Genomic DNA, 9,811 nt, shown 5'->3' on the forward strand with positions numbered 1-9,811 from the left:
TGTTTTAATAAGCCTATTAGTAAGCTTTCCTGATTGCTTCATTTCAATTAGATGGGTCATTATTTACCTTTTGTAGCAACCACACATTTGCTATTGAAAAAAAGATGTCATTTTCAAATTTCTTTTACAACCTTATCATAGTATTTCAAATCTCTCCTCCTCCGCCTTCCCCCTCCCCCTTTCTCTTTTTCTTTACCATCTTCCCGGTATTTAGCCAGTAATGGTTTCTGCCCCTCTTCCTGGACCTAGGCCAGTGGGTTTCAACTGTGGAACTCTAAAATCCCATTAGAATCATCTGTATCTGATTTTTTCAACCGCGCCTCAAGTGGACCCCATCCCAGACCAATTAACTCAGAATGTCTGCGGCTGGGCCTGGGCTTGTGTTATTTTTGAAAAAAACTTCCCAGATAATTCTGATGTGCAGCTGGGATTGAAAGCCCCTGTTCTGGGCCAGAGCTACAGTTATCTCCTTAGCAGCTAACATTTATTTAGTTCTTACTGTGTGCCAGTAACCAGGCCGTATTTTTCCCAGGTATAATTTCATTTAATCTTCTCCACAGCTCTCTGAGGTAGGTACTGCCATTCCATTTCTTTGCTAAGGAAGCTGAAGATCAGACTCAGAATGCTCGTTTCATCTTTTTCTCAATCCTTTTCCTGTGTGTGAGTGTAGGACAAAAGTTAAAATCCTTTCCTTGTGTTTCCTTATCCTTAAATGGAAGGGTAGGCACTAGTTCACTTCTAAGCTTTTTTTTTTAACTCCAACATTACCCTTTATTCTACACACAGCGTGTGATAAAAGTGCTCTTTAGAATAGAGAAATAAAGATGCAGTGCCCAGAATTAAGACACTGTTGCAGATTTTAATTTTGCAAAAGATACATTTTTTCTTCATTATAAAAATTGATTTCGTGCTCATAAAAGGTTAATGATATAATCTACCCTTCCTTTTCAAATAAAGCCTGAATTCCAGGTGACAATGTCCATATAGTGCCACGCAAGCCTTTTGGAAGAGATTAGCTGATTCCAGGGACCACACAAGCTCTTGCCAAGGCCTGCGGGTGTATCCCTGGCAGTCTTTCAGGCCCGTTTAATAAACCTGTCTCTCTGGATGGGATCAGAGACATATAGAAAGGGACAATTATTTTTATTTATTACTTATGTGGGAAATTCTCAAAGGAGAGCTGCTGCTTTGAAGTCTTCTTTGTAGATCCCCACAGAGGATGTCAGGACTCTTGGACATTTATATTCCAACCACCAAAGCAGTGTCTGAGTGAGTGACTTTTGAAGTTCCTGAGAAGCTTCCTAGGGGTTTGAGGTGAGAAGGGAAGAAAGCCTCAGAGTGATAGAAGGTTGAAAGGTTCTCGAACCAGAAAGATTTGCCCCGAAGCAGCAGAAGTTCAGTTAGATTCAAACCTGTGCTGCAAAGGAAAGCCTTGCTGCCTCTCAGCCAAAGTGAGCTCTGAGCCAGGAGCCATGTGCCCAGGTTCCTTGCTTTCTATTTACTGTCATGGAGGTATGAGCAAATGTTCTCAAAGCTGAGCATTGGGCCCCCAGTCCTTGGGCTTCCCTTAGGGGTGTTTTCTTAATTGGCTTGTTCATGAAGACTGTTGAAATGGCCGTACAGTACTGTGTGGGGCAAAATAATTTAGTGAGACAATTTGTTTTTTCTCCCTGTGTTCTCTTCATCCCACCTCCAGTTATATGCCTTTAGCCAGACTGTATTTCTTTGTCTCAAAGATTTTTTTGCAGGGCAGAAAGCAGATGTAGTGGAGCTTATCGAAGTGAGGACACAGTGAGTCCAGAGGACGGATTTCGTGATGCTTAAGGACATCTCGGAGACTGGAAAAAGCAAAGGATGGCAATCATGTGATTAGCTGGGACACATGCTCCCTAAAGGTATCAGGACCTCAGAGAAGATGGCCATGTGGAGTTTCCAGGGGTACTGGGGCCCTTGGTATAATGGCTCTCAACCATAAGCAGCAGAACCAGTGGGCTGAGAGGGACCAAGCCTTGGAATAATGGGCTGCTCAGAGGTAGCCATTCTCTTCCAATGACCTTGGAAGGCCCAGGGACATTGGCACAACTGTGTGTGTGTGTCCCCAGGACCATTTGAGGGCAAACTACCCTCCACACTCCTGCAACATAGGGCTTTGAATAGAAAGTGGATTTACAGAACACCTGGGATTGTAAGCTAAGAATCATGTCCATGTACCATATAAAGACAACATTTACCCAAAACCTCGATGAGACGACCAAGGTGCCGCAGGCCCTTGCTTTTAATAACGCCGTCCCCGGTGCACCTGCAGCGCGCGCGCACCGCGGCCGCGCTCCCTGAGGGAAGCCTACTCCCTCCTGCTTCGGAGCCCCGTGGACCCTTGGTAGTCAAAGAGTCCGGGATGTGGGAAACTTACACAGAATAATGTACTTTCTCCATAAAAGCCATTGTATCTTTCAACAAGTGTTGATTGAATGCCTACTGTGTGCCAAGCACCATCTAGACACTTGGGAAACATCAGTAAAGCAAAACAGCAGAGGTTCTTGCCCTTGTGAAGCTTATCTTAATAAAATGCACTAAAATACAAGTAAAAAAAAAAATCTAACTTCTAGTAAGAAATTAAAGTCACTCTTTCGAACCCTAAATTATTTCATAAATTTAGTATTAAAGTAATTTAATTCCGTTTTTAAAATGTTTCTTTTGAATTACGTTTTCATTGGCTGTCTGCTTTATTTCATATCATTCTTATTTTTTCAATTTACCCTCAGCAATATACAAAGTACATTATTAACTTTTTTTTTTTTTTTTTTTTTTTTTTGCCTCTTAAAGATTTCCCATTTGAAACAAATCTGAGAATGGAAAAGGCATATTACACAGTTAGCCTTAGTTGCCTGAGCCAAGGACTAAGAGGAACCTGGCAGGAACCTCCTGAGATTCAGGAGGCCACAAGATCAAGATAAACGACCCAATGGAGGCCAGTGCATGTGGGATGCTGATGCCGCCTGGTCACTGCCTCCAGGGCTTTGTTCAGATTGTTCTCTCTGCTGGGGGCACCCACTCCTCTGCCTGGCTCGTACTCGCTTTCCCTAGCGTCTCAGCTTCAACAGGACACTCCTGGAAGCCTGCTACACTCCTGGACTCATGCCACACCGCTTTAACCCCTTTACTGACCAGTTACACTCCGCATACTAGTCACCTGTTCATCCCTAACTGGGTCAAAGACTCTTGCATGGTGGAAACCCGGCTTCATTCATGCTTTGTCTCCAATGCTTAGCCTTGGAAAACAGGAGGTTCTTATAAATCTTTGCGGAATAAATGCATGAATTTGGAGCCACAAAGATAAACTCTCATCTTCTCTGGACAGAACTGACTACCTTAGCACCAATTTTAGGGACCTCATAAAAAAAATATACAGTAGTAGTATAATAGGCTAAATGGAATGAGAATATAACTTGGCAGGCAAGTAAGCCTCATTAGAATAATTAAAGGGACTATTAACCCAAACTAACCCAGATATCACTTGAAATGTGTTATGAACTAAGTACTATGGAACATTTATTTGATGGCTCAAACAGTATTAAGTTAGTAACCTCAATATGGTTTTACACCTCAATTTAAAGTATTCCCATTTATGCCCGGGTATGTTTTAAATCTCTAATTGGAATTCTGAAAGGACTACTTCAAAAATGACTTCCTTGAGATGCAAATAGCTATACTGACTAAGAACTCTTTTAAATTGAATTATTTGAATTTCTCCGGGGCCCTGTCCCTTGACCGGAAAGAAAGGAAGTTCTCCTTGCTACAGGGCAACCAACACTGCTTGAACACGTGCAGGGCACCCCACTGCCTACTGGGAACACAGCTATCCAACACGTTTCCTCTCCATACACAACCTCTATTTTGCCAGCCTTTGAAGCACAATTTCTAATTGTTCTAAAGCCTATTAGAATATGTCTCCTCGAAGCTTCCATATAGGAGAACAAGTCGATTGGCTATAAAATAATTTTCTGTCTCTTTTCCCCCGTCAGCATGTTAAGTACTGTAAAATACTGCCTGTTATGTATAAGGTCTTGGGCTACACATGGGCCTCTCTCAGGTCCTCCCTCAGGACCCCTCTGCAGACAGGAACTAAGAGGATAGTGTGGGATTGGAGTGCCGAGAACAAGAGGCCAGCGTGGCGGGCGAGATTGCCACGACAGGCAGAGAGACCTGCTGGCCTCTGGAAGCAGGCTGGGCTTTACTCTATCCTTGGAAAGCAACGGAAGTGTTTAAAGAGGGACAGCGATGTGATCTGATTTCCACTTTAGGAATGTCAGTGTTGCACTGGCTGGAGAATGGATTGGAGGAAGCCGGGAGTGGAGGTGGAGAAGCCGGTTGAGGAAAAGGGTGTTCTAGGGGGTCCAGGCATCACGATGGTGGCCTGGACCAAGAGGGTAGATGAAGAGAAGTGGGCAGGTATATTTTTGAGATGGAGTTAATAAGACTTGCTGGTAAATTGGGTGGAGGGCATGGGAAGGAGGGGGTATAATTAAAGATGACTACTAAGGGATTTTTAGAGTTAGGTTATTTGCTAAAGAAATTATGGTCCTTTTATGAAAGAGGGGATAAGATAATTGGAAAAAAAGGGAAAAAATACTAAGATTCATAGAAAGCCCAGTGTCACATAGGACGGCTGAGTAGGGCCCAGGATTGAAAAGCCGTAGTTAAGAATATGGTCTAACGACCCCAATGCTCCTTCACTCTAATTGATCCAACTGCCAGCCTCATGCTTTTTAGTTTCTAGTTGTTCTCCAGAAGCTGCTTCTACCAGTGTCGACAAATAGGGTTTAGTTTGAGTGTGAATTTGGTCAATTGGTGGTAACTGGACAGATTTCAGTCTAGGCACAGTGGGGAAGAACAATGATTCTGAATGAATGGGAAACAGACGTCACGCACTGGGCACCCCCAGCTTAAATCCCACCAGATAGATTATTGGCCTGCTTTCATTAAGCCTCAATCGTGTCTTAGGGCTGGCATTGCCAACATTCATAAAATGCACAGGCTAGTGCCCCATGATCTGCTCTTGTGGATGGCCAAGACTCTGATGATGCCATCGCCTTGAGCGTGGTTTGTGGAGATGCGAAAACTATACCCTCGGCCCCTTTGGGAAATGTTCTAAATCTACACAGGGACTTAGAGGTAAATTCTCTTATTATCTGCATGGACATGGAGTGACATCTCTGGGAATTCTAGAAAGTACATAGAAGCCTTGCAAGGGTTCGTGGAGGCTCTTCACTCCTCGGAGGCCTTGAGGAGGAGGGCCTGGGACTCATTGACTGTGCTCCCTGGACACGATAGGCCCCTCACAATCACGATCAGGTGTCAAGCTCAGGACTTTTAGTTTTCAAACCATAAAACACCTTTTATTTTTATCCCCATGGCTTTGCCTGCCAGTCAGGTTGACTACAATGAGTACATAAATATCTGCTTTAGAAATTTGGCCATGCCTAAACTAAATTTCACTTGGCTGTGGCTTTATTCCCAAGCAAAATTTATATCACATCTTATCACAGCATTTGAAGCCGTTAAGCATAAGAATACAAAAGAAATTCAGAGGCCTGCATTAATTGTTCAGGTCTTTTTATTTCTCCCCAAGCCCTGGTTTTCCATGTTAACTCTAGACTCTAGTGCTTAACAAAACAAAAAAATCTATAAAACGAAACCACCTCTCTCTTTAAAAGCACTTGATTGTAAAGAGGATGGTGCTACAAATCCCATTCCTGTCAATTCCCAGGTCTCCTTCATTCTTGTAAAGGTCAGATATAAGTAAGTGTCAAAGAAAGCTCTGATTCTCAAATCCCCTCCAGTTCTATCTCTTGGCATTGATGAGATGCCAAAGGGCCTGACTCGGCATTTTTTCTGTGACTATTCCAAGCCACACTCTTTACAAACACCTCTACTTTATAGATAGAGAAACTACGGCTCATAGAGGTTAAATAACCTTCCTTAATGTGCCCCGTAAGTGGGAGAGGCAAGGTTTGGGTTCAGGCCTGCTCACTCTATTACTCTTTCTACTCTCTCCACTTTCTCAGGTAAATGATGTAGATTATTTACCCGAGACCTGGTGCAAACACCAATAGTGCATTTTAAACCATAGCTGAGCTTATTTTTCAAAATTTTATACATCTAGATAGGTTTACGTTCCTCTGAATTTTTTATGGTTCCCCTTGGAAGTTACTGCTCTGCAGTTTTTAATCAAGCTGCTGTATTTCTAAACCAGAGCACATACTGCCCTTTGTAATTCTGTAAGAATGCCAGACCTGTTTTTATAAGCACAGAACCTCTCCTTACGTGACTGACCTTCAGAAGACCCTGTACTCTGCAGTAGCCTAAAGATATGACAGCAATTTTAATTAACTTCTTGGCACTCCCCCTCCAGAGCATTTTGAGAAATTCCCATGTCACTAGGGCTGCTCAAAGATTATTATTTAACTGGGTAGGTCCTCCTCACTTTGTCCTACGAAAGCATTCCCAATGGCTTTTTAAAGTTATTAAAAGAAAGCAATTATTCAAAAAAATTCAAAAGAAGGAGGCTAGCTAGCTCTGTGGTTAGAGATAGGCTGGGAAGTCAGAGGCTCATGAATTTTAGTCCTTGTTTTGTGACTGTCTCGATATGTGGTCTTGAAAGTCATCATTCCTGAACCTCTGGAGATGTTCCTGAGCCGATGTGCTTTCTAGGGACACTGGCAATAACCGCACGTTTAAGAAGCCCACAAGATACTTTGAACACCCCTATAAACTTTTCATTTTCTTTATCCAAGTTGAGCATGAACTAATTAAAGAAACATAGCATGTAAATTACATAAACAGTATAATAAAGCCATCTGATGTTGGGTCATTGGAAGGGCATCGTCCCAGTTTTTTATTACACATCAGGGACAGTACTTCATTTTATATTTTCTCTTAGAGAGGTTGGTTGCCATGCAGTCGCTTAAGAACAGAACAAAATAAAGCCCCAAGACAGCTTCGGGAGGTATATAGAGGCTTTGATTGACAGTGGGGGACACTGAGACAGAGCATTAACCCAAGGTCTTTCAGCCCATCTCTAGCAAGGTGTCTTAACTCCCCAGAAATGAGCTAAGTAGGTTTTGAGGGTGACATATCTAAGTGTCTCTATTTCTGCAAACATGTCAATGGAGCGTTAGCCTCTGTTTTAGATGCCTCTGCTGTGACTACAGTGAATCACGACCATGCCAACATGTTTCTCAAATAAAGCGGACTCAGGAATGGAAACTAAACCAACTGTGGAAGGTGATCTGGGGGAGGTAAATGATTAATACAGTATTGATTCAAAGGATGAGCCAGTTCTTAAAGAATTCTCCAAATAAAGTAACAGTTTAAAGAGTGTTCACAGGAATGGGAAATGAATGGTTTTCACGAGAACTGAGGTGAAGGTAAGAGAAGAAAGAGGGCGAGCTGGAGGGAGGCAGGCCGAGGGGCAGAGAGCCATGTGGAGCCATGTGGAGCAGGATGTGTGGACACCCTCTTCTCACAAACTTTTCAAAACAAAACAAAACAAAACAAAACGAAACAAACGAAACAAAACAAAACATCTACCTCGGGGAGCCGGATGAGTGGAGAATACAATGGGTTAAGGTGAAATTTAGTACAATTTTATTACTTTTTAAAGCAATCAGACTGTGGGTCTGTGATACGCCTACGTAATCAAGAAGGGTGTCACTGAAAATGTCAAGCTTTAACCTAGTAATGATTGAGCAACTGGTTCAGTGCTACGTGATTCCATATGTTTCAATGTAACAAAGGAAAAAAGGTAGGGGAAAAAATCTTCCTTCAGGCAATAACAGTGGAAAAATTTTTTTTCCTTTTTGACATTGGAATGCACAAATTGTTCAAAGCAAGGGGGGAACTCGATCTAGCATCTTGGGACTTTCTGGCTCTGCTCACTTGGTTGGCAGATGACCATGAAAAATAACTTGCATGTGGTCATTTGTTTATCAGATTTATCTTGAGCAGCTAGTGTATGCCAGCGACTGACTTCAGTGCAGGGAATAATCAGTGAGCAAACCAACCAAACCGTTCCCCTCATGAGCTGTCATTGTAATGGCAGAGAGACAGACAATACGTAAACATGTCATTTGTGATGATGATAGGTTCTATAAAGAGAAATGGAGATGACTAGGAGAACAGGGTGTGAAGGCTGAAGGGGTGGCTCATCTAAATAGGGAGAGGCCAGGCGCGGCTTTGCTAAGACGAGGCACTTGAGCAGAGAGCATGAGCAATGCAGATATGTGGGGAAATGTTCAGGGAAGAGGGGACAGTTGGTACAAAGGCCTGAGATGGGACCGAACTTTGCATATTCCAGGGGGCAGCAAGGGGGAAGAGTGAAAGGGAGAGTGTTAGAGATGAAATCAGAAGGCCACTCGGGGCTAGACCAAGACTTTGGGTTTGAGTGTGAGTAAAATGGAAAGTCTCTGGAGGATTTTGAGCAGGAGACTGATGTAATCTGACTTATATAAAAACAGAAAACAAAACGGTCTGGCCCAGTGAGTAAATTTTCCTTGGTTCCCATGTTAACACCCGGAGGCAAGTACTGGGCATTTGGGTTCCTTGACAGACTACGTGGTTAATATGTCCACTCTATCAAGGTGAACTTAATCTCAAATAATGTAGACATCTCAAGGGCAGGAGTCACGAAAGGGCAGCCAGAAGGATGGCGACTAAGCAGTAGAAATAATGTGTAAAAGAGAGGGGGCCAGACAGAAAGGGGACCTGGAGTAATTGCTCTCATTTATTACACCCTTGAGGAGGCAGTAACGCTAAAGGAAAGCGATGAAAACTGACAATATTAAATGATTGTGGCATTCGGATGGCAAAATTATACTTCAGATCTCCTGATTCTCTTGAATGAACTTGTCCAATTTAAAGCTAAGCTCTTCATGTACCTAGGCAAGCTTTCAGTCATTTCTTTAAACTCCCAACAAATCCCTTACTTTTCATTCTCAAATATTTTCTTGGACTTCATTCACCCTTCTCTCTGTCAAGCTTTTTTAGAGAGTGGTTTCATCCCTCCATTTCCAGGGGTCAGGAATCATCCTGTTTATAATAAACTTGGAATTCTGGCTGGTGCCCTCCCATCCCCTGCTTACCTCTCTTTCTAGAAAGCTGCCACAGAAGCATTTTGGGCAAGACCAGTTTACCAAGAAGCATCCCCAGAGCCTGATACACAGCAGGTACTTAGTAAGTGCTTGATAGCTGGATGAATGAAAATTAAATCAATGAGGGAAGGAATGAGAATTGAAAAGGCTACAAACACTATGGGAAAATAGTGTTTGTATAACATTCATAAAAATATTCACTTGAGGTTTCTTAATTACTCAGACGTCTTTGTGAAGACCTTGCATCTCACCTAATTTTAGTCCAAAGGCTTTCTTGCATAGATCCTTGAACAATCATATTTACCTAACATCCAAGTGAGAGATTCCTCCTGAAAAGCAATGTAGTTTGGATCCCTGATGAGACAGCTTTCTAGGTGACATGGAAAGTATGTTCCCCCTGATGGCTGTGTGTCTCTTGCATGACTTTCCTTGGAGTATCCCTTTGCTTTATCATCCTCAGATCCACAGGCACTTATTTGTTCTCTTCTGACAGAACCAGTTTAATTAGTTCAAGAAATATTAATTGTCTTGCATGCCGCACCCTTTGTCAAAGAATAAAAGATGTTGTAAAAACTCCTACCAAAGGAGATCCACACCTTTTGGAAAATGCTCCAAAAGTTTTATTGTCTTATGTATTTGATATTAATGATATTTCAGCAGAA

At 42.4% G+C, this 9,811-nt stretch overlaps 1 protein-coding gene across 2 annotated transcripts in view; it reads left to right on the forward strand.

The window, feature by feature from the left end:
• Nucleotides 1-2,718, forward strand: part of TMEM178A (transmembrane protein 178A) — a 46,921-nt gene extending 44,203 nt beyond the window's left edge. Inside the window, exon 5 of one of the 2 annotated variants that reach the window (XR_001596578.2) lies at nt 1,737-2,718. The gene's annotated coding sequence lies outside the window, so the exon portion shown is untranslated. The remainder of the gene's footprint in view (nt 1-1,736) is intronic. The other variant, XR_001596579.2, reaches the window with a different exon arrangement.
• Nucleotides 2,719-9,811: the final 7,093 nt, after the last annotated feature.

Source organism: Rousettus aegyptiacus, unplaced genomic scaffold (genome assembly GCF_014176215.1).
Source record: "Rousettus aegyptiacus isolate mRouAeg1 unplaced genomic scaffold, mRouAeg1.p scaffold_m13_p_7, whole genome shotgun sequence".
NCBI classification, from domain to species: domain Eukaryota; kingdom Metazoa; phylum Chordata; class Mammalia; order Chiroptera; family Pteropodidae; genus Rousettus; species Rousettus aegyptiacus.